Source organism: Oncorhynchus mykiss, chromosome 1 (assembly GCF_057628025.1).
Source record: "Oncorhynchus mykiss isolate SJ-2025 chromosome 1, ASM5762802v1, whole genome shotgun sequence".
Taxonomy (NCBI): Eukaryota; Metazoa; Chordata; class Actinopteri; order Salmoniformes; family Salmonidae; genus Oncorhynchus; species Oncorhynchus mykiss.
The window spans coordinates 89,922,341-89,942,141 of NC_143022.1; the positions used below are offsets into that span (position 1 = coordinate 89,922,341).

Consider the following 19,801-nt stretch of genomic DNA (forward strand, 5'->3'; position numbering starts at 1 on the left):
GTGGTGGAACTAGCTGGCTGCTTCATGATATCAGGACTGTGGTGGGACTAGCTGGCTGCTTCATGATATCAGGACTGTGGTGGGACTAGCTGGCTGCTTCATGATATCAGGACTGTGGTGGGACTAGCTGGCTGCTTCATGATATCAGGACTGTGGTGGGACTAGCTGGCTGCTTCATTATATCAGGACCAGGGTGGGTCTAGATGGCTGCTTCATTATATCAGGACTGTGGTGGGTCTAGATGGCTGCTTCATGATATCAGGACTGTGGTTGGACTAGCTGGCTGCTTCGTGATTGTCTGATGCTGGAACTGGCTAAAACAAACCTTAAAGAGAAACTGTCTGCAACACAATGGGTGATCATTTTAATTAATCGTATTGTACACACAGCACAGTTCCCTTTGATATGATGTTTCAAGAGTGGTAACAGGAGATACATCCACAGTACTTGTTTTAATCTAAAGGTAATCTGTCTTCAACTGTGTCTACATTCTGTTGGGCTGTTATTTCATTAGGGCTCTTTAATTTCACCACTACATTCTGTTGGTCTGTTATTTCATTAGGCTCTTTAGTTTCACCACTACATTCTGTTATTTCATTAGGCTCTTTAGTTTCACCACTACATTCTGTTGTTTCATTAGACTCTTTAGTTTCACCACTACATTCTGTTGTTTCATTAGACTCTTTAGTTTCACCACTACATTCTGTTATTTCATTAGACTCTTTAGTTTCACCACTACATTCTGTTATTTCATTAGGCTCTTTAGTTTCACCACTACATTCTGTTATTTCATTAGACTCTTTAGTTTCACCACTACATTCTGTTATTTCATTAGACTCTTTAGTTTCACCACTACATTCTGTTATTTCATTAGGCTCTTTAGTTTCACCACTACATTCTGTTATTTCATTAGACTCTTTAGTTTCACCACTACATTCTGTTGGTCTGTTATTTCATTAGACTCTTTAATTTCACCACTACATTCTGTTATTTCATTAGGGCTCTTTAATTTCACCACTACATTCTGTTGGTCTGTTATTTCATTAGGCTCTTTAGTTTCACCACTACATTCTGTTATTTCATTAGGCTCTTTAGTTTCACCACTACATTCTGTTGTTTCATTAGACTCTTTAGTTTCACCACTACATTCTGTTGTTTCATTAGACTCTTTAGTTTCACCACTACATTCTGTTATTTCATTAGACTCTTTAGTTTCACCACTACATTCTGTTATTTCATTAGGCTCTTTAGTTTCACCACTACATTCTGTTATTTCATTAGGCTCTTTAGTTTCACCACTACATTCTGTTATTTCATTAGACTCTTTAGTTTCACCACTACATTCTGTTGGTCTGTTATTTCATTAGACTCTTTAATTTCACCACTACATTCTGTTATTTCATTAGGGCTCTTTAATTTCACCACTACATTATGTTGGTCTGTTGTTTCATTAGGGCTCTTTAGTTTCACCACTACATTCTGTTATTTCATTAGGCTCTTTAGTTTCACCACTACATTCTGTTGGTCTGTTATTTCATTAGACTCTTTAATTTCACCACTACATTCTGTTGGGCTGTTATTTCATTAGACTCTTTAATTTCACCACTACATTCTGTTATTTCATTAGACTCTTTAGTTTCACCACTACATTCTGTTATTTCATTAGGCTCTTTAGTTTCACCACTACATTCTGTTGGTCTGTTATTTCATTAGACTCTTTAATTTCACCACTACATTCTGTTGGTCTGTTATTTCATTAGACTCTTTAATTTCACCACTACATTCTGTTGGTCTGTTATTTCATTAGGGCTCTTTAATTTCACCACTACATTCTGTTATTTCATTAGGCTCTTTAGTTTCACCACTACATTCTGTTGTTTCATTAGGGCTCTTTAGTTTCACCACTACATTCTGTTATTTCATTAGGCTCTTTAATTTCACCACTACATTCTGTTGGTCTGTTATTTCATTAGGCTCTTTAGTTTCAGCACTACATTCTGTTGGTCTGTTATTTCATTAGGGCTCTTTAATTTCACCACTACATTCTGTTGTTTCATTAGGCTCTTTAGTTTCACCACTACATTCTGTTGTTTCATTAGGGCTCTTTAATTTCACCACTACATTCTGTTGGTCTGTTATTTCATTAGGGCTCTTTAGTTTCACCACTACATTCTGTTGTTTCATTAGGGCTCTTTAATTTCACCACTACATTCTGTTATTTCATTAGGCTCTTTAGTTTCACCACTACATTCTGTTGTTTCATTAGGGCTCTTTAATTTCACCACTACATTCTGTTATTTCATTAGGCTCTTTAGTTTCAACACTACATTCTGTTGTTTCATTAGACTCTTTAATTTCACCACTACATTCTGTTGGTCTGTTATTTCATTAGACTCTTTAATTTCACCACTACATTCTGTTGGTCTGTTATTTCATTAGGGCTCTTTAATTTCACCACTACATTCTGTTGTTTCATTAGGCTCTTTAGTTTCACCACTACATTCTGTTGGTCTGTTGTTTCATTAGGCTCTTTAGTTTCACCACTACATTCTGTTGTTTCATTAGGGCTCTTTAGTTTCACCACTACATTCTGTTGTTTCATTAGGCTCTTTAGTTTCACCACTACATTCTGTTATTTCATTAGGCTCTTTAATTTCACCACTACATTCTGTTGGTCTGTTATTTCATTAGGCTCTTTAATTTCACCACTACATTCTGTTGGTCTGTTATTTCATTAGGGCTCTTTAATTTCACCACTACATTCTGTTGGTCTGTTGTTTCATTAGGGCTCTTTAGTTTCACCACTACATTCTGTTGGTCTGTTGTTTCATTAGGGCTCTTTAGTTTCACCACTACATTCTGTTGTTTCATTAGGGCTCTTTAGTTTCACCACTACATTCTGTTGTTTCATTAGGGCTCTTTAGTTTCACCACTACATTCTGTTGTTTCATTAGGGCTCTTTAGTTTCACCACTACATTCTGTTGTTTCATTAGGCTCTTTAGTTTCACCACTACATTCTGTTGGTCTGTTGTTTCATTAGGCTCTTTAGTTTCACCACTGCATTCTGTTGTTTCATTAGGGCTCTTTAGTTTCACCACTACATTCTGTTGTTTCATTAGGGCTCTTTAGTTTCACCACTACATTCTGTTATTTCATTAGGCTCTTTAGTTTCACCACTACATTCTGTTGGTCTGTTATTTCATTAGGGCTCTTTAATTTCACCACACTATTGTTGTTTTACTCTGCTACCATCCATTTAGGACATGTTTTACACACAAGACACCTATATTGAGCTTTTTTTGTTGTTGTTAGAGGACCAATCTAATCCTGCTTCCTGTCAGCTGGTTGGAATATTAATTTCATCTGTCTTCTTCACTGTATCATCAATTTATCCTTTTCCAGTGGAAACAGGGGAGGGTGGAGGGGGGAACTCTCGGAGGTATTGCCACTCTGGAGAGCAACAGAAGAGCCTGACACGCATGGCCCAATTCCCAACTGAAGATGCTTTTTTTATTCTTAGACCCCTATGCGCTCAGCCTCGGCTGCTTCCCAAATAACACTGTATTCCCTGTACGGTGCACTACTTTTGACCAGGGCCTTGGTCCAAAGTATCACACTATATAGGGAATAGGGTGCCATTTTGGATGCAACCATTGTACAAGTCATTACTTTCTCCCCTTCCCTCTAAGCTGGTCTGAGGAAGCAGATAGTGTCTGCCCCAGGGAGCAGGGCCAGAGGATATATTTTGGATTGGTTCAACCAACCGACTTCAGCTTCCAAAGAAATATTTGCTCTAATAAGACATGTAACATAACTTTTTCAAGAGAAGAGAGGGAACAAAAAAAGTGTGTGTGTAAAAAAAAGAGAGAAAAGAGGAAAGAATGGAAGAAAAATAGGAGATGAAAGAGTGGAAGGAAAACGAGAAGGATTTGGCAAAACGTTAATATGGCTTCGGTCTAGTGGTTGAATTGGCTGCTCGGGGGCTTGATCTAGGCACATAATGATTTGTAAATTGAAAATGTGTTTTTATGCAGCTGCTATAGTGTGTCATCTGCTCCCGCCAATGAAATACTGTAACTCATTGTGTCACTTTGATGCTATTATCAAATTTATTCTCATATTGCTTCGCTTCATCCATCAGGGAAGGCAAAGCCCCTCTCCAAATGGGATGTCAACATTCATTCCAACTCGTTTCAATGGTTGACATGAAAATATAGTCATCAGGTGTTATAGCGAGGGGCTTTTACATTCATTTGAATACAGATTTATGGGAGAATAAATGGTGGAGTTTTCAGAATACATGCAAGCGTCAGAAATGTGTTGATGTAATGAATTTTGTTATCAGTAGGAAATTGCACATATGAGCAATATCATGCTCAAACTAAAACACATTTGGAATCTTATTTAGGTGAATCATCTACAGTGTGAGAAATATGCAACAAGGGATCTTAGATTTGGTATGCTATTTGTTTTATTTTGTCAAAAGGTAAAAAGTGAATTTCTGTCACATAAAACTAATACAGAAGTCTGATTTAAAACACTATTCAAGGTCTGGTTGGTAATTATGGCCCCATGCAATCCCCAAAACATTCCTGCATGGAATATTTTACCACCAGCACTGATGAAATTGTTATTTGGTTGTGCCAACCACAGTTTGGCCAGGTGGCTGGTCTCAGATGATGCCGGATGTGGAGGTCCTGGGCTGGTGTGATTACTTGTGGTCTGTGGTTGTGAGGTCAGTTGGACATACTACCATATTCTCTAAAATGAAGTTGGAGGCAGCTTGTGGTAGAGAAATTAACATTAAATTCTCTGGCAACAGCATGCCAATTGCGCACTCCCTCAAAATTGAGGCATCTGTGGCACTGTGTTGTGACAAAACTTCACATTTAGGAGTGGCCTTTTATTGTCCTTAGCGCAAGATGCAATGATCATGCTGTTTACTCAGCTTCTTGATTGTCTTGGCAAATAAAATAAAAATCTCACTGACAGGGATTTCCCGTAGACAAATGTCAACAACTTAGTGTATGGAACATTTCTGGGATCTTTCATTTCATCTCATGAAACATGGGACCTACATGTTGCGTTTATATTTTTGTTTAGTATATACAGTACCAGTCAAAAGTTGACACACCTACTCAATCCAGGGTTTTTATTTGTACTATTTTCTACATTGTAGAACAATAGTGAAGACATCAAAACTATGATGCACACATGCACACTACCATAAAACACAGCCTGATTATGTCAACATGTATGGAATTGTTCCCAACGTATATTAACTATACATTTGTAATCATATTATATAAAGAGCCTCAACCTGTACTTCCTTAACAGGGGTCTAGGGAGAAGATGATTAATACATCTTGACACCTGGCTTTGTGAAAAATGAAGAGCAATACAGGAGACGGATTTAAAAGCTGTTAGGATTCATCCCAATCTTAACCTTCTTAAAGGCTCATACAGGAGAATCCATCTGAGAGAAACAAAAGAGAGACATTAAATAATAATCGTCCAGCTTCTATCCTCAATTACCTCTCGCAGCTGGAACTTTTCAAATCCACATAATTGTTCTATTCAGAGAGAGAAGAAAATAGGTTGTGAATGCCTGCTGAGAACAGGAGAATGGAGGATTACATGTACAGTAGTGTGCAAATTAATACATACCTACAGGAGAAAATGTACTTCCTCAAATAATACATACCTACAGGAGAAAAGGTACTTCCTCAAATAATACATACCTACAGGAGAAAAGGTACTTCCTCAAATAATACATACCTACAGGAGAAAATGTACTTCCTCAAATAATACATACCTACAGGAGAAAATGTACTTCCTCAAATAATACATACCTACAGGAGAAAATGTACTTCCTCAAATAATACATACCTACAGGAGAAAATGTACTTCCTCAAATAATACATACCTACAGGAGAAAATGTACTTCCTCAAATGATGCATACCTACAAATATACTTCCTCAAGTTAATACATACCTACAGGAGAAAATGTACTTCCTCAAATAATACATACCTACAGGAGAAAATGTACTTCCTCAAATAATACATACCTACAGGAGAAAAAGTACTTTCTCAAATTAATACATACCTACAGGAGAAAAGGTACTTCCTCAAATTGTAAAATAACATAACTACAGACGGGTCTATTGTGTAGTAGAACTGTCCTTATTGTTAGACCTGCTGATAAAACTGAAATTAAACGTATTGTCACATTCCCCAGCAAGAAAACTAAATAATGTCACTCAAACAGAAGGCATAACTAACAAAGTCACTGACAACAACCAAAAGGAAACAGGTGGGGTTTTAGGAGGGGTTCTGAAAGACACTCAATGGGGAACTCCACTGAAAGTTGACTAGCAACAACAACTGGACCGTAAAAGACAGCCACCATGAGTGCCCACTACATTTGCCTAAGAAGAGGCAAACAAAAGAAAAACCCACACCAAACTTAAAGACGGGAAGCAAACCAAAAAGGTGGCGCGAAACAAAATCAGGGAAATCAGACAGACTAGGGAGAGCCAACAAAAGGTGTTAACCATCTGCATCTATTAAGACAACTGGAGCACTGGGCCAGACACTCTTAAATAGCACCTGGGCCAATCGGTGCGCCCTATGTGCTAACGAAGTATACGTGCTAAAGTCCAACCACAAAACATAAATGGAAAAACCAAAACCTGTAACAGTATACTGAACAAAAATATTAATGCAACATGTAAAGTGTTTGTCCCATGTTTCATGAGATGAAATAAAAGATCCCTGACATTTTCCACATGTTGAAATAAAAGATTCCAGAAATATTCCATACGCACAAAAAGCTTATGTCTCTCAAATTTTGTGCACAAATTTGTTTACATCCCTGTTAGGGAGTATTTACTCTTTGCCAAGATAATCCATCCACCTGATAGGTGTGGCATATCAAGAAGCTGATTAAACACCATGATCATTGCACATCCCTTGTGCTTGAGACAATAAAGGGCCACTCTAAAATGTGCAGTTTTGCACACGACACAATGCCACAAATGACTCAAGTTTTGAGGGAGCGTACTATTGGCATGCTGACTGCAGCAATGTCCACCAGAGATGTTTCTAGAGATTTGAATGTTGATTTCTCTACCATAAGCCGAGGCGGCTTATAAAAGTCATTTAAGAGAATTTGGCGGTATGTCCAACCGGCCTCACAACCACAGACCACGTGTAACCACGCCAGCCCAGGACCTCCACATCTGGCTTCCCCACCTGCGGGATCATCTGAGACCAGCCCCCTGGAAAGCTGATGAAACTGTGGGTTTGCACAACCAAAGAATTTCTGCACAAACTGTTAGAAAAAAGTCTCAGGGAAGCTCATCTGCATGCTCGTCATACTCACCAAGGTCTTGACCTGACTGCAGTTCGGTGTCGTGACTGACTTGAGTGGGCAAATGCTCACCTCCTAATGCCCATTGTCATGCCATTAATCCGCTGCCATCACCTCATGTTTCAGCATGATGGCCCCATAATAATAATATATGGCCCCATGTTGCAAGGATCTGTACACAATTCCTGGAACTGAACATGTCCCAGTTGTTCCATGGCGTCCATACTCACCAGACATGTCACCCATTGAGCATGTTTGGAATGCTCTGGATTTACGTGTACGACAGGGTGTTCCAGTTCCCACCAATATCCTGCAACTTTTCACAGTCATTAAAGAGGAGTGGGACAACATTCCACAGGCCACAACCAACAGCCTGATCAACTCTATGTGAAAGAGATATGTCATGGTGAATGAGGCAAGTGGTGGTCACACCAGATACTGACTGGTTTTCTGATCCACACCCCTAATTTTTTTAAAGGTAAAGTATATGTGACCAGCATATGCATATCTGTATTCCCAATCATGTGAAATGCCTAGATTAGAGCCTACATTTATTTAATTTATTTGAGTATGGAAATAGCCTAACTGTAATACATTGACTGATTTCCTTATATGAACTGTGACTCAGTCAAATCTTTGAAATTGTTGCATGTTGCATTTATATTTTTAATCAGTGTATGTATTGCTTTCATTGTGTGGTTGACTATAATTACAAGACCACCATGTTTGGATTGATTCTTAAATGGAATTTAAGGAGGAAATTGTTGTTCATGGATTTGTTCTATACACAATCACCCAGTCATTAACATGTCATTTACATCTAACAAAACAAGGGTGAACCTACAAATACCCTCTGACTTTTATTTACTGAATCAGCTCATTTACTGTAAAGCTTGTTTTTAATTTACAATAACATATTTTCAGCTGTAATTTGATTTAAAACACGAGTTGAATGCGTGGTCAGTAAAGTAGCAGGAATGTCTCGTTGTGTTTATAGAAGGCTTGCTGAAGCAGAAATAAAGGACTCGTCCAAAAATGTCATGTTATTCCCTATATAGTACACTACTTTTTAAGAAGTGCACTATATAGGGAATAGTGTGCCATTTTGGGACGCAATCGAAGTCATTAAGACTGAACTAGCAGGTCAATATGGAGGGAATTGTCACTGGCTGCTCTGAATGAGCATATTGAGACTGTTTAATTAAAACATGTTAATTATCTACATTATTCACATTCATTAATTTATGTAGGCCATCTGCAAAAGACAAACAAAATAGATTTAGGCAGCAAGACAGAGCTGTAAGGTTATTCATAAGAACAGTTTTATAACAGGAGGTAATAGGGAGCATTTCTCCAGCCCCATCCTTCAGCTTTTAACCGAAACTGGGGCAAGGAGACGTTTTGTTATTGTTTCAACTGCGGATTGGCCCTTTAAGCGTGGACTAATTGAAATTTGACCAGAGCCAGATGACACTCTATTCCCTATTTAGTAGGGTTGGGCCATGTCAACAGCAGTGACTGTCTGACCAGGCACAGGCTGTCTTACTATAGTGAGCTAGGTTATAGAACTTCATCATGATGAGGAAGAGGCTGTCTTGACGTAGTGAGCTAGGTTATAGGACTACATCATGATGAGGAACAGGCTGTCTTAACGTAGTGAGCTAGGTTATAGGGCTACATCATGATGAGGAACAGGCTGTCTTAACGTAGTGAGCTAGGTTATAGGACTACATCATGATGAGGAACAGGCTGTCTTAACGTAGTGAGCTAGGTTATAGGACTACATCATGATGAGGAACAGGCTCTCTTAACGTAGTGAGCTAGGTTATAGGGCTACATCATGATGAGGAACAGGCTGTCTTAACGTAGTAAGCTACTGTTGTTTGTACTATTGTTTGTTCTATCTCTTATGAAACTGTGATGGAGAATATCTTATGCCTAGGCTTAGGGCTGGGGTAGGTAACTAGATTCAGTCGCTGGCTTAGGATATACACTTTCATTCAGGTTATTTTTGAAGCCCCAACATCTTTAGGACAACACCTTCGTGAACTAGAATATTTGGGAAATTAGCTGCTGCTCATAACTTGAACATGTGTTAAAGCTTTTATGATAGACCTAGTAGAAGGATAGGTTATTGACCATCTGTTATGATAGACCTAGTAGAAGGATAGGTTATTGACCATCTGTTATGATAGACCTAGTAGAAGGATAGGTTATTGGCCATCTGCTATGATAGACCTAGTAGAAGGATAGGTTATTGACCATCTGTTATGATAGACCTAGTAGAAGGATAGGTTATTGACCATCTGTTATGATAGACCTAGTAGAAGGATAGGTTATTGACCATCTGTTATGATAGACCTAGTAGAAGGATAGGTTATTGACCATCTGTTATGATAGACCTAGTAGAAGGATAGGTTATTGACCATCTGTTATGATAGACCTAGTAGAAGGATAGGTTATTGACCATCTGCTATGATAGACCTAGTAGAAGGATAGGTTATTGACCATCTGCTATGATAGACCTAGTAGAAGGATAGGTTATTGACCATCTGTTATGATAGTTAAAGTGACACTCCAATCTATGTTTTACCTCATGTAACAGCTGATTTACATAACAAAAGACACATCTCAATAGGTGGTCCAGGTATGTCATGACATAGTACTATTGCTCCTCAGTTGTTCTTCAAGCAGGGGGGGGGGGGGGGGGGGGGCGATGGCATCACGGATTTCCATCAGACCTACTCCTTGAAGCTAGCAGTTTTTTACTCAAAACATATTTTTTTTTACCCTTTAGTGTGTGTACTTTACTGTATTTATACTTGCAATTTTTAACAGTAAAAGTTTAAAAAATTGCTGGAGGATGGAGTGTACGTTAGAAAAATATAAATAACAATGTTTTAGGCTACAGCCTAACACATTGGGCATTAGGCTACAGCCTAAAACATTGGGCAGTAGGCTACATCCTAAAACATTGGGCATTAGGCTACGTCCTAAAACATTGGGCATTAGGCTACATCCTAAAACATTGGGCATTAGGCTGTAGCCTAAAACATTGGGCATTAGGCTACATCCTAAAACATTGGGCATTAGGCTGTAGCCTAAAACATTGGGCATTAGGCTGTAGCCTAAAACATTGGGCATTAGGCTACAGCCTAAAACATTGTTATTCATATTTTTATAATGTATACTCCATCCTCCAGCGATTAAAAAAAAAAACTTTTACTGTTAAAAATTGCAAATTGTGCTGTGTACTGTCCTGCTGTTTTGCTGTGCTGTGTACTGTCCTGCTGTCCTGCTGTGTACTGTCCTGCTGTTTTGCTGTGCTGTGTACTGTCCTACTGTCCTGCTGTTTTGCTGTGCTGTGTACTGTCCTGCTGTCCTGCTGTGTACTGTCCTGCTGTTTTGCTGTGCTGTGTACTGTCCTGCTGTCCTGCTGTGTACTGTCCTGCTGTGTGCTGTCCTGCTGTGTTCTCTCCATCTGTGTGCTGTCCTGCTGTGTACTGTCCTGCTGTGTACTGTCCTGCTGTGTACTGTCCTGCTGTGTTGCTGTGCTGTGTACTGTCCTGCTGTGTGCTGTCCTGCTGTGTACTGTCCTGCTGTGTACTGTCCTGATGTGTGCTGTCCTGCTGTGTGCTGTCCTGCTGTGTACTGTCCTGCTGTGTTCTCTCCCGCTGTGTACTGTCCCGCTGTGTGCTGTCCTGCTGTGTGCTGTCCTGCTGTGTACTGTCCTGCTGTGTACTGTCCTGTTGTGTGCTGTCCTGCTGTGTGCTTTCCTGATGTGTTCTGTCCTGATGTGTTCTGTCCTGTTGTGTGCTGTCCTGCTGTATACTGTCCTGTTGTGTACTGTCCTGCTGTGTGCTGTCCTGTTGTGTGCTGTCCTGCTGTGTTGTGTACTGTCCTGCTGTGTACCGTCTTGCTGTGTACCGTCCTGCTGTGTGCCATCCTGCTGTGTACTGTCCTGCTGTGTACTGTCCTGCTGTGTGCTGTCCTGCTGTGTGCCGTCCTGCTGTGTACCGTCCTGCGGTGTACCGTCCTGTCGTGTACCGTCCTGTTGTGTGCTGTCCTGCTGTGTGCTTTCCTGATGTGTTCTGTCCTGATGTGTTCTGTCCTGTTGTGTGCTGTCCTGCTGTATACTGTCCTGCTGTGTGCTGTCCTGCTGTGTGCTGTTCTGCTCTGTGAGGTTTTCTGTCCTAATGTGTTCTGTCCTGATGTGTACTGTCCTGCTGTGTGCTGTGTTCTGTCCTGCTGTGTGCTGTCCTGCTGTGTGCTGTCCTGCTGTGTGCTGTCCTGCTGTGTGCTGTCCTGCTGTGTGCTGCCTTGCGCTCTGCTGTGTGCTGTTCTGCTGTGTTGTGTACTGTCCTGCTGTGTGCTGTCCTGCTGTGTTGTGTACTGTCCTGCTGTGTGCTGTGTTCTGTCCTGCTGTGTGCTGTCCTGCTGTGTGCTGTCCTGTTGTGTTCTGTCCTGCTGTGTTGTGTACTGTCCTGCTGTGTGCTGTCCTGCTGTGTACTGTCCTGCTGTGTGCTGTCCTGCTGTGTGCTGTCCTGCTGTGTACTGTCCTGCTGTGTACTGTCCTGCTGTGTGCTGTCCTGCTGTGTACTGTCCTGCTGTGTGCTGTCCTGTTGTGTGCTGTCCTGCTGTGTTGCGTACTGTCCTGCTGTGTGCTGTTCTGCTGTGTTGTGTACTGTCCTGTTGTGTGCTGTTCTGCTGTGTTGTGTACTGTCCTGCTGTGTGCTGTCCTGCCGTGTTGTGTGCTGTTCTGCTGTGTTGTGTGCTGTCATGTTGTGTGCTGTCCTGCTGTGTGCTGTCCTGTTGTATGCTGTCCTGCTGTGCGTTGTGAGACTTTACTTTGTGGCGCCAGTCAAGTTCAAATCGTGTCACATCACGATGTCGTCACCGTCGACGATGCCTGTCAATAATCGTCAATATATGATGCTATAGTATCGTAATATCACCCAATCATACTACAGTGCCTTCAGAAAGTATGCACACCTCTTGACTGACTTGTTCCACATTTTGTAGTGTTACAGCCTGAACTTAGTCTTGCTGTGTGCTGTCCTGCTGTGTGCTGTCCTGCTGTGTACTGTCCTGCTGTGTACTGTCCTGCTGTGTACTGTCCTTCTGTCTTGCTGTGCTGTGTACTGTCCTGCTGTGTACTGTCCTTCTGTGTACTGTCCTGTTTTGTACTGTCATGCTGTGCTGTGTACTGTCCTGCTGTGTGCTGTCCTGCTGTGTGCTGTCCTGCTGTGTGCTGTCCTGCTGTGTGCTGTCCTGCTCTGTACTGTCCTGCTGTGCTGTGTACTGTCCTGCTGTGTACTGTCCTGCTGTGCTGTGTACTGTCCTGCTGTGTGCTGTCCTGCTGTGTGCTGTCCTGCTGTGTACTGTCCTGCTGTGTACTGTCCTGCTGTGTACTGTCCTTCTGTCTTGCTGTGCTGTGTACTGTCCTGCTGTGTACTGTCCTTCTGTGTACTGTCCTGTTTTGTACTGTCATGCTGTGCTGTGTACTGTCCTGCTGTGCTGTGTACTGTCCTGCTGTGTGCTGTCCTGCTGTGTGCTGTCCTGCTGTGTGCTGTCCTGCTCTGTACTGTCCTGCTGTGCTGTGTACTGTCCTGCTGTGTACTGTCCTGCTGTGCTGTGTACTGTCCTGCTGTGTACTGTCCTGCTGTGTACTCTAATGCTGTGTACTGTAATGCTGTGTACTGTCCTGCTGTGTGCTGTCCTGCTGTGTTGTGTGCTGTCCTGCTGTGTTGTGTACTGTCCTGCTGTGTGCTGTCCTGTTGTGTGCTGTCCTGCTGTGTTGTGTACTGTCCTGCTGTGTGCTGTCCTGCTGTGTACTGTCCTGCTGTGTGCTGTCCTGCTGTGTGTTGTGTACTGTCCTGCTGTGTGCTGTCCTGCCGTGTTGTGTACTGTCTTGTTGTGTGCTGTTCTGCTGTGTTGTGTGCTGTCATGTTGTGTGCTGTCCTGCTGTGTGCTGTCCTGTTGTATGCTGTCCTGCTGTGCGTTGTGAGACTTTACTTTGTGGCGCCAGTCAAGTTCAAATCGTGTCACATCACGATGTCGTCACCGTCGACGATGCCTGTCAATAATCGTCAATATATGATGCTATAGTATCGTAATATCACCCAATCATACTACAGTGCCTTCAGAAAGTATGCACACCTCTTGACTGACTTGTTCCACATTTTGTAGTGTTACAGCCTGAACTTAGTCTTGCTGTGTGCTGTCCTGCTGTTTGCTGTCCTGCCGTGTTGTGTACTGTCTTGTTGTGTGCTGTTCTGCTGTGTTGTGTGCTGTCATGTTGTGTACTGTCCTGCTGTGTGCTGTCCTGTTGTGTGCTGTCCTGCTGTGTTGCGTACTGTCCTGCTGTGTGCTGTTCTGCTGTGTTGTGTACTGTCCTGTTGTGTGCTGTTCTGCTGTGTTGTGTACTGTCCTGCTGTGTGCTGTCCTGCCGTGTTGTGTACTGTCCTGTTGTGTGCTGTTCTGCTGTGTTGTGTGCTGTCATGTTGTGTGCTGTCCTGCTGTGTGCTGTCCTGTTGTGTGCTGTCCTGCTGTGCGTTGTGAGACTTTACTTTGTGGCGCCAGTCAAGTTCAAATAGACTAAACCATTGTTTGTCACATCATGATGTCGTCACCGTCGACGATGCCTGTCAATAATCGTCAATATATGATGCTATAGTATCGTAATATCACCCAATCATACTACAGTGCCTTCAGAAAGTATTCACACCCCTTGACTGACTTGTTCCACATTTTGTAGTGTTACAGCCTGAACTTAAAATTGATTATTGAGATTTCTTGTCACTAGCCTAAATAATAATACCCGGAAATGTCAAAGTGGAATTATGTTTGATTTTTATTTTTTAACAATTTAATTAAAAATGAAATCTCTTGAGTCAATATGTTTTCAGGAGTAAATATTTGCTTAACAAGTCACATAATAAGTTGCTTGGACTCACAATGAGTTTTGAGTGACTACCTCATCTCTGTACCCCACACTTACAATTAATTATCTGTAAGGTCCCTCAGTCGAGCAGTGAATTTCAAACACAGATTCAACCACAAAAACCAGGGAGGTTTCCAATGCCTCACAAAGAAGGGTGGGTACCTATTGGTAGATGTGTAAATAAAAGCAGAGATTGAATATCCCTTTGAACATGGTGAAGTTATTAATTACACTTGATGCTGTATGAATACACCCAGTCACTACAAAGATACAGTCCTTCCTAACTCAGTTGCAGGACAGGAAGGAATCCCCTCAGGGATTTCACCATGAAGTCAATAGTAACTTTTGAAAACAGTTACAGCATTTAATGGCTGTGACAGGAGAAAACTGTGGGTGGATCAACAACATTGTAATTACTCCACAGTACTAACCTAATTGACAGAGTGGAAAGAAGGAAGCCTGTACAGATTAAAAATATTCCAAAACATGCATCCTGTTTGCAACAAGGCACTAAAGTAATACTGCAAGAAATATGACAAAGCAATTTACATTTTGTCCTAAATACGAAGTTATGTTTGGGTCAAATCAATACAACCCATTACTGAGTACCACTCTCCATATGTTCAAGCATACTGGTGGCTGCATCATGTTATGGGTATGCTTGTAATCGTTAAGGACTGGGGAGTTGTTCAGGATAAAATATAAATGGAATGGAGCTAAGCACAGGCAAAATCCTAGAGTAAAACCTGTTTCAGTCTGCTATCCACCAAACACTGGGAGATGAATTCACTTTTCAGTAGGAAAATAATCTAAAACACTTGATAATCCATCTATTAGATACCATTGTTATTTACTACAGACCAGGGACCCCCTTGATAATCCATCTATAGAGACTGTTGTTATTTGGGTCAACATACCGTTTATTCACCCATCATTAGTAGCATGCTGCCTGAGTGATAATATAGATGACATCAGCACAATGCTACAGTATAGATTCCCTAATCAGCAGCACATTGTTGAATGGTGATCTATATTCTGCATCTCTTGCTAGAGTAAAGCAGGGCTATAAGTTTTCCTTATATACTGGACATACCTGGGTTCAAATACTACTTGAAGTCTTTAAAATACTTATAGTGTTCCGGGAGTGCCAGATGGGCGGGGTTTGGGAGTGCCAGATGGGCGGGGTTTGGGAGAGCCAGATGGGTGGGGTTTGGGAGAGCCAGATGGGTGGGGTTTGGGAGAGTCAGATGGGCAGGTTTGGGAGTGCCAGATGGGCGGGGTTGGGGAGAGCCAGATGGGCGGGGTTTGGGAGAGCCAGATGGGCGGGGTTTGGGAGTGCCAGATGGGCGGGGTTTGGGAGAGCCAGATGGGCAGGTTTGGGAGTGCCAGATGAGCGGGGTTTGGGAGAGCCAGATGGGCGGGGTTTGGGAGAGCCAGATGGGCGGGGTTTGGGAGTGCCAGATGGGCGGGGTTTGGGAGAGCCAGATGGGCGGGGTTTGGGAGAGCCAGATGGGCAGGTTTGGGAGTGCCAGATGGGCGGGGTTTGGGAGTGCCAGATGGGCGGGGTTTGGGAGTGCCAGATGGGCGGGTTTGGGCGTGCCAGATGGGCGGGGTTTGGGAGAGCCAGATGGGCGGGGTTTGGGAGAGCCAGATGGGCGGGATTTGGGAGTGCCAGATGGGCAGGGTTTGGGAGTGCCAGATGGGCGGGGTTTGGGAGTGCCAGATGGGCAGGGTTTGCAGTTTTGCGGTTATGATATTAGTTTCGTTGCGCCAGGCAAGCTCAATCAAAACAAAACGTATTTGTCACATGCTTTGTTAACAACAGGTGGACTAACAGTAAAATACATACAGGTCCTTCCCAGCAATACAGAGGAAAGACAGGAGAGAAATAACAGAAAGTTAAACACATAATAATAAATAACAATCCTGCACAGATAATGTATATAATAATATTTCAAATAGTATTTGATCCCAGGTGTGGTACTGAATGGCTGTGTGCAGTTGTTAATGGGATTTCCACGTGACAGCAACTGTATTAGACAGTGATAATGTGTTTTCACAATTAGATTCACCCAAGTGAAGACAGGTCGTGAGGACTGTTCCTCTGACTGTCTAATCAGGTGATGGTAACAGTGTTGAGGAAGATGTATTATTGCAGGGGTGAAGACACCTATAGACCTGTGGTTATACAGTGTCTGGTGCCACCTTTACTGTGAGCTGAACAACAATATGTAACACAGGATTAGATATTGCACAGTCTGTCCATTGTATATGCTGCAACCTAATGCAACAAACATAACGTACATAATGTAATGTATGCCGTACTGCACAATGCAAACATACACAACTTTATGGAAGCAGTCATCTCTCTTCACCTACACTTGCGTCTCTGTCTTACTGCCATTATTGAAAAACCTTGACTGTTTCTGCTACAAGTACAGTCATTGAAGCGAGAGAGTGTTCACCCTGTATTGATTCAATGTATTGAGGTGCATCTAAACTCAAATCAATTATTTAACCAGCAATTTCACCTCTTTCCATGATCGAGAACTCACAGTAAACATGTATTGTGTTGGTACATGTTCATATTCTATGTGCTGTGTGGTATAATATATATAATGTGTTTTCTATGTTAATATATGTCATTTATTCCCAGGGACGTGGTGTGAACTGAGCATAGACGAGTGTGTGTCGAACCCGTGCCAAAACGGCGGGAGCTGCGTGGATGGTCCCAATCGATACCAATGCTTATGTGCTGGAGGCTTCATGGGTTTCCATTGCGAGACCAACTTTGATGAATGCATGTCGGGCCCCTGTCTTCACGGGAGGTAAACAACGGAAGCGTTCATTACCAGTAAAACTGTTGGTGCTTCTCCTGCTGAATATAAAACGCCAGTCCAGGGAAGGAGATGTGTGTTGTTTAGAAAAATTGCAAATAAAGTGTTTGGTTTTTTTAAGGGGAAAAAAAAGAAAATGGTTGCGGAAATGGAGGATAGAAATGGTTCTGAAATGGTGTGAAATGGTGTGTAATGGTGTGTAATGGTGTGTAATCATGTGTAATGTATAAGAGTGGGAAATAGGGCTTGTGTACTGTACACACTTTGTACCTACTATATGTCCATTTGACCTCAATTACCTCAGTTTACATTCCCATGATAAGCAAATAGTGATTTCAGATATTTGCCTTCTCTCAGTGTTTAGTCTTTTTAATATACTAGAGGCCTAGACCAGAGTGGGCCCTGGGACTTGGCAACGCTATATAGGCCTGTTTTGTTATGTTATGTTTCTCTCTTATCTTCCCAGGTGCATTGATGGAGTGGATGTGTATTACTGTCAGTGTGAATTGGGATGGACTGGTGCCAGATGTGAAATGAACATTGATGTGAGTTGAGCTGAGTGATAGTTGGGTATCTGGTAAGACCATCCTGCACGGGACTCATCATCATTACATAACATGGTCTCATTAGAATATGTTAAAATAGTGTCATTTTGCTAAACATTGTAGTTATATTTCAGCCAAACTGACAAATTAGTTATTTGTAATTAACAGTGACCTATGACTTATATTTCACTATAGTGACATAAAATAGTGTCATTTCACTATGGACTTTTTATATTTTGTAATAGTGACTGTGCATCACATCTCATTATTGTACAACATTCCAAAACATGCAAACCAGGAAGATCCAGATGATTAGTCTCTATTCTAATCAGACCAGAGCTGCTCCAGTGTACCGTCTCATCTCCTTTCCCCATCCACAAGCCACATCGATTCTCCTACAGCATAAGTCAATTGAGCTACATGATCATGTAAGCATTGTATAAATACCTGATTAAAAGGAATCGCCTCACCCTAATCCCTAATTGATTTTAATACCCAGCCCAGCTTCAGTAGGTCTCCAGAGAGAGCACTGCACTGATAGAATAGAATGCTAAGGCAGCCGGAATGTCTCTCTGAGGTTCCGCTCTGGAATGCGCAATCAGAGGCTCTTATTGTCTCGGTTTAAAGACCCCATTCTAATCTACAATTCTGCACATACTCTTTTAACTCATCATCCAACATAGTCAATTACGCATTTTAACAGTCATGTTTTCATACAGGCCTATGTATTCATATTCAAGTCATTCTCTACGATATTCTGTTTATCTCTATAGCTGTGTTAGAACCACCATGCAGTTGTGGATATTTATAGTTAGTGTTTTCGTTCAGAGTAGGAGTGCTAATCTAGGATCATGTAATATCAATATTATGATCTTAAAAGGCGCAAGTAAACTGGTCCTATATCAGCACTTCTACTCTGAGACACTATAAATACAGGCCCTAGGTCTCGTGTTTTACATGATGCTATTTCCCCATCTATAGGAGTGTTCTTCCAGTCCGTGTCTGAATGGTGGCTCCTGTGTGGACTTGATTGATAAATATGCGTGTTTCTGCCTGGATGGATACACTGGAAAGAACTGTGACATTGACATAGACGTCTGTCTCGAAACCCCCACCAATGTCACCCTGTGTTTAAATGGAGGGACTTGTCTCGATGGCCAAGGCTCCAATTTCACCTGCAGGTCAGTGAATCTATTCATCATGTAGTCATGTGTATGTATAATACAATACATATCAATATATACAAATCTGTATATAATATCTACATGTAGAAACTTGGATTCTTTTATATGTATTTTTCAAATAATCCAATATATTACAGTATTATAGCACCTCAAACATTTACCTGTTTGGATACACAGATTTTTGCTCCAAGGACTCATTTTAATCATTGATAATAAAGACATACTGTATATATATATACATGTGTATAACAAGTTACAAAGCCTGATAACTGTTGGCTGTAAGTGAAGTAATACAACATTATCCAGTGTTATGATCTGCATGTTTTGACACAGTCTCTGTATTATGAGTTGAATTAAACCACCGCCTCCCATCAGACTGAAGTCACGCTGCCCCCTCATCTCTCAGATTGACATGCATCTGATTGGTTTAATGTCAGGTTGCCACAGCAACAGAACCGTGTCATGTCATTTCCTATTAACACGCTCTCCCTCCCCTGTGTGATGTATGAAGTCTAGCTCAATCAGTGGAGTCTGGTCTCACTTTAAATCAGAGGACTGTTCATAGTAATGACTGGACTGGAATGAATGAAACTAAACACATCAAACACAATGGTTTCCATGTGTTTGTTACCGTTCCATTGATTCCAGTCCAGCCATTACAATGAGCCGTCCTCCCTCCCTTCACATTGTGAATATAGCCAGACACTGCACTGCAGTAATAGGGTGTAGATTTGCCACAGCGTGGGTCCCCTCGACGTCTTGCTGTTAATTACGTTGTCTTAGCTGTAGCACATATGCTCAGGTTCAGGGCCGTAAGTCACTGTGGTCTAGTGTAAAGACAGAGGGTCGCATCCCAAACAGTACCCTAGTCCCTACATCTTCTGACCAGAGCCCTATGAGTCCACTGTAAAAGGGAAC

General features: G+C 41.7%; 1 pseudogene across 1 annotated transcript in view; it reads left to right on the forward strand.

Annotated features, from left to right (window-relative positions):
- LOC110532959 (protein eyes shut homolog) overlaps positions 1-19,801 on the forward strand; it is a 121,212-nt pseudogene that overhangs the window by 90,916 nt on the left and 10,495 nt on the right. Inside the window, exons 10-12 of the transcript XR_016483354.1 lie at positions 16,974-17,145; positions 17,621-17,699; positions 18,681-18,880. The product of XR_016483354.1 is annotated as a protein eyes shut homolog (transcript). The remainder of the gene's footprint in view (positions 1-16,973; positions 17,146-17,620; positions 17,700-18,680; positions 18,881-19,801) is intronic.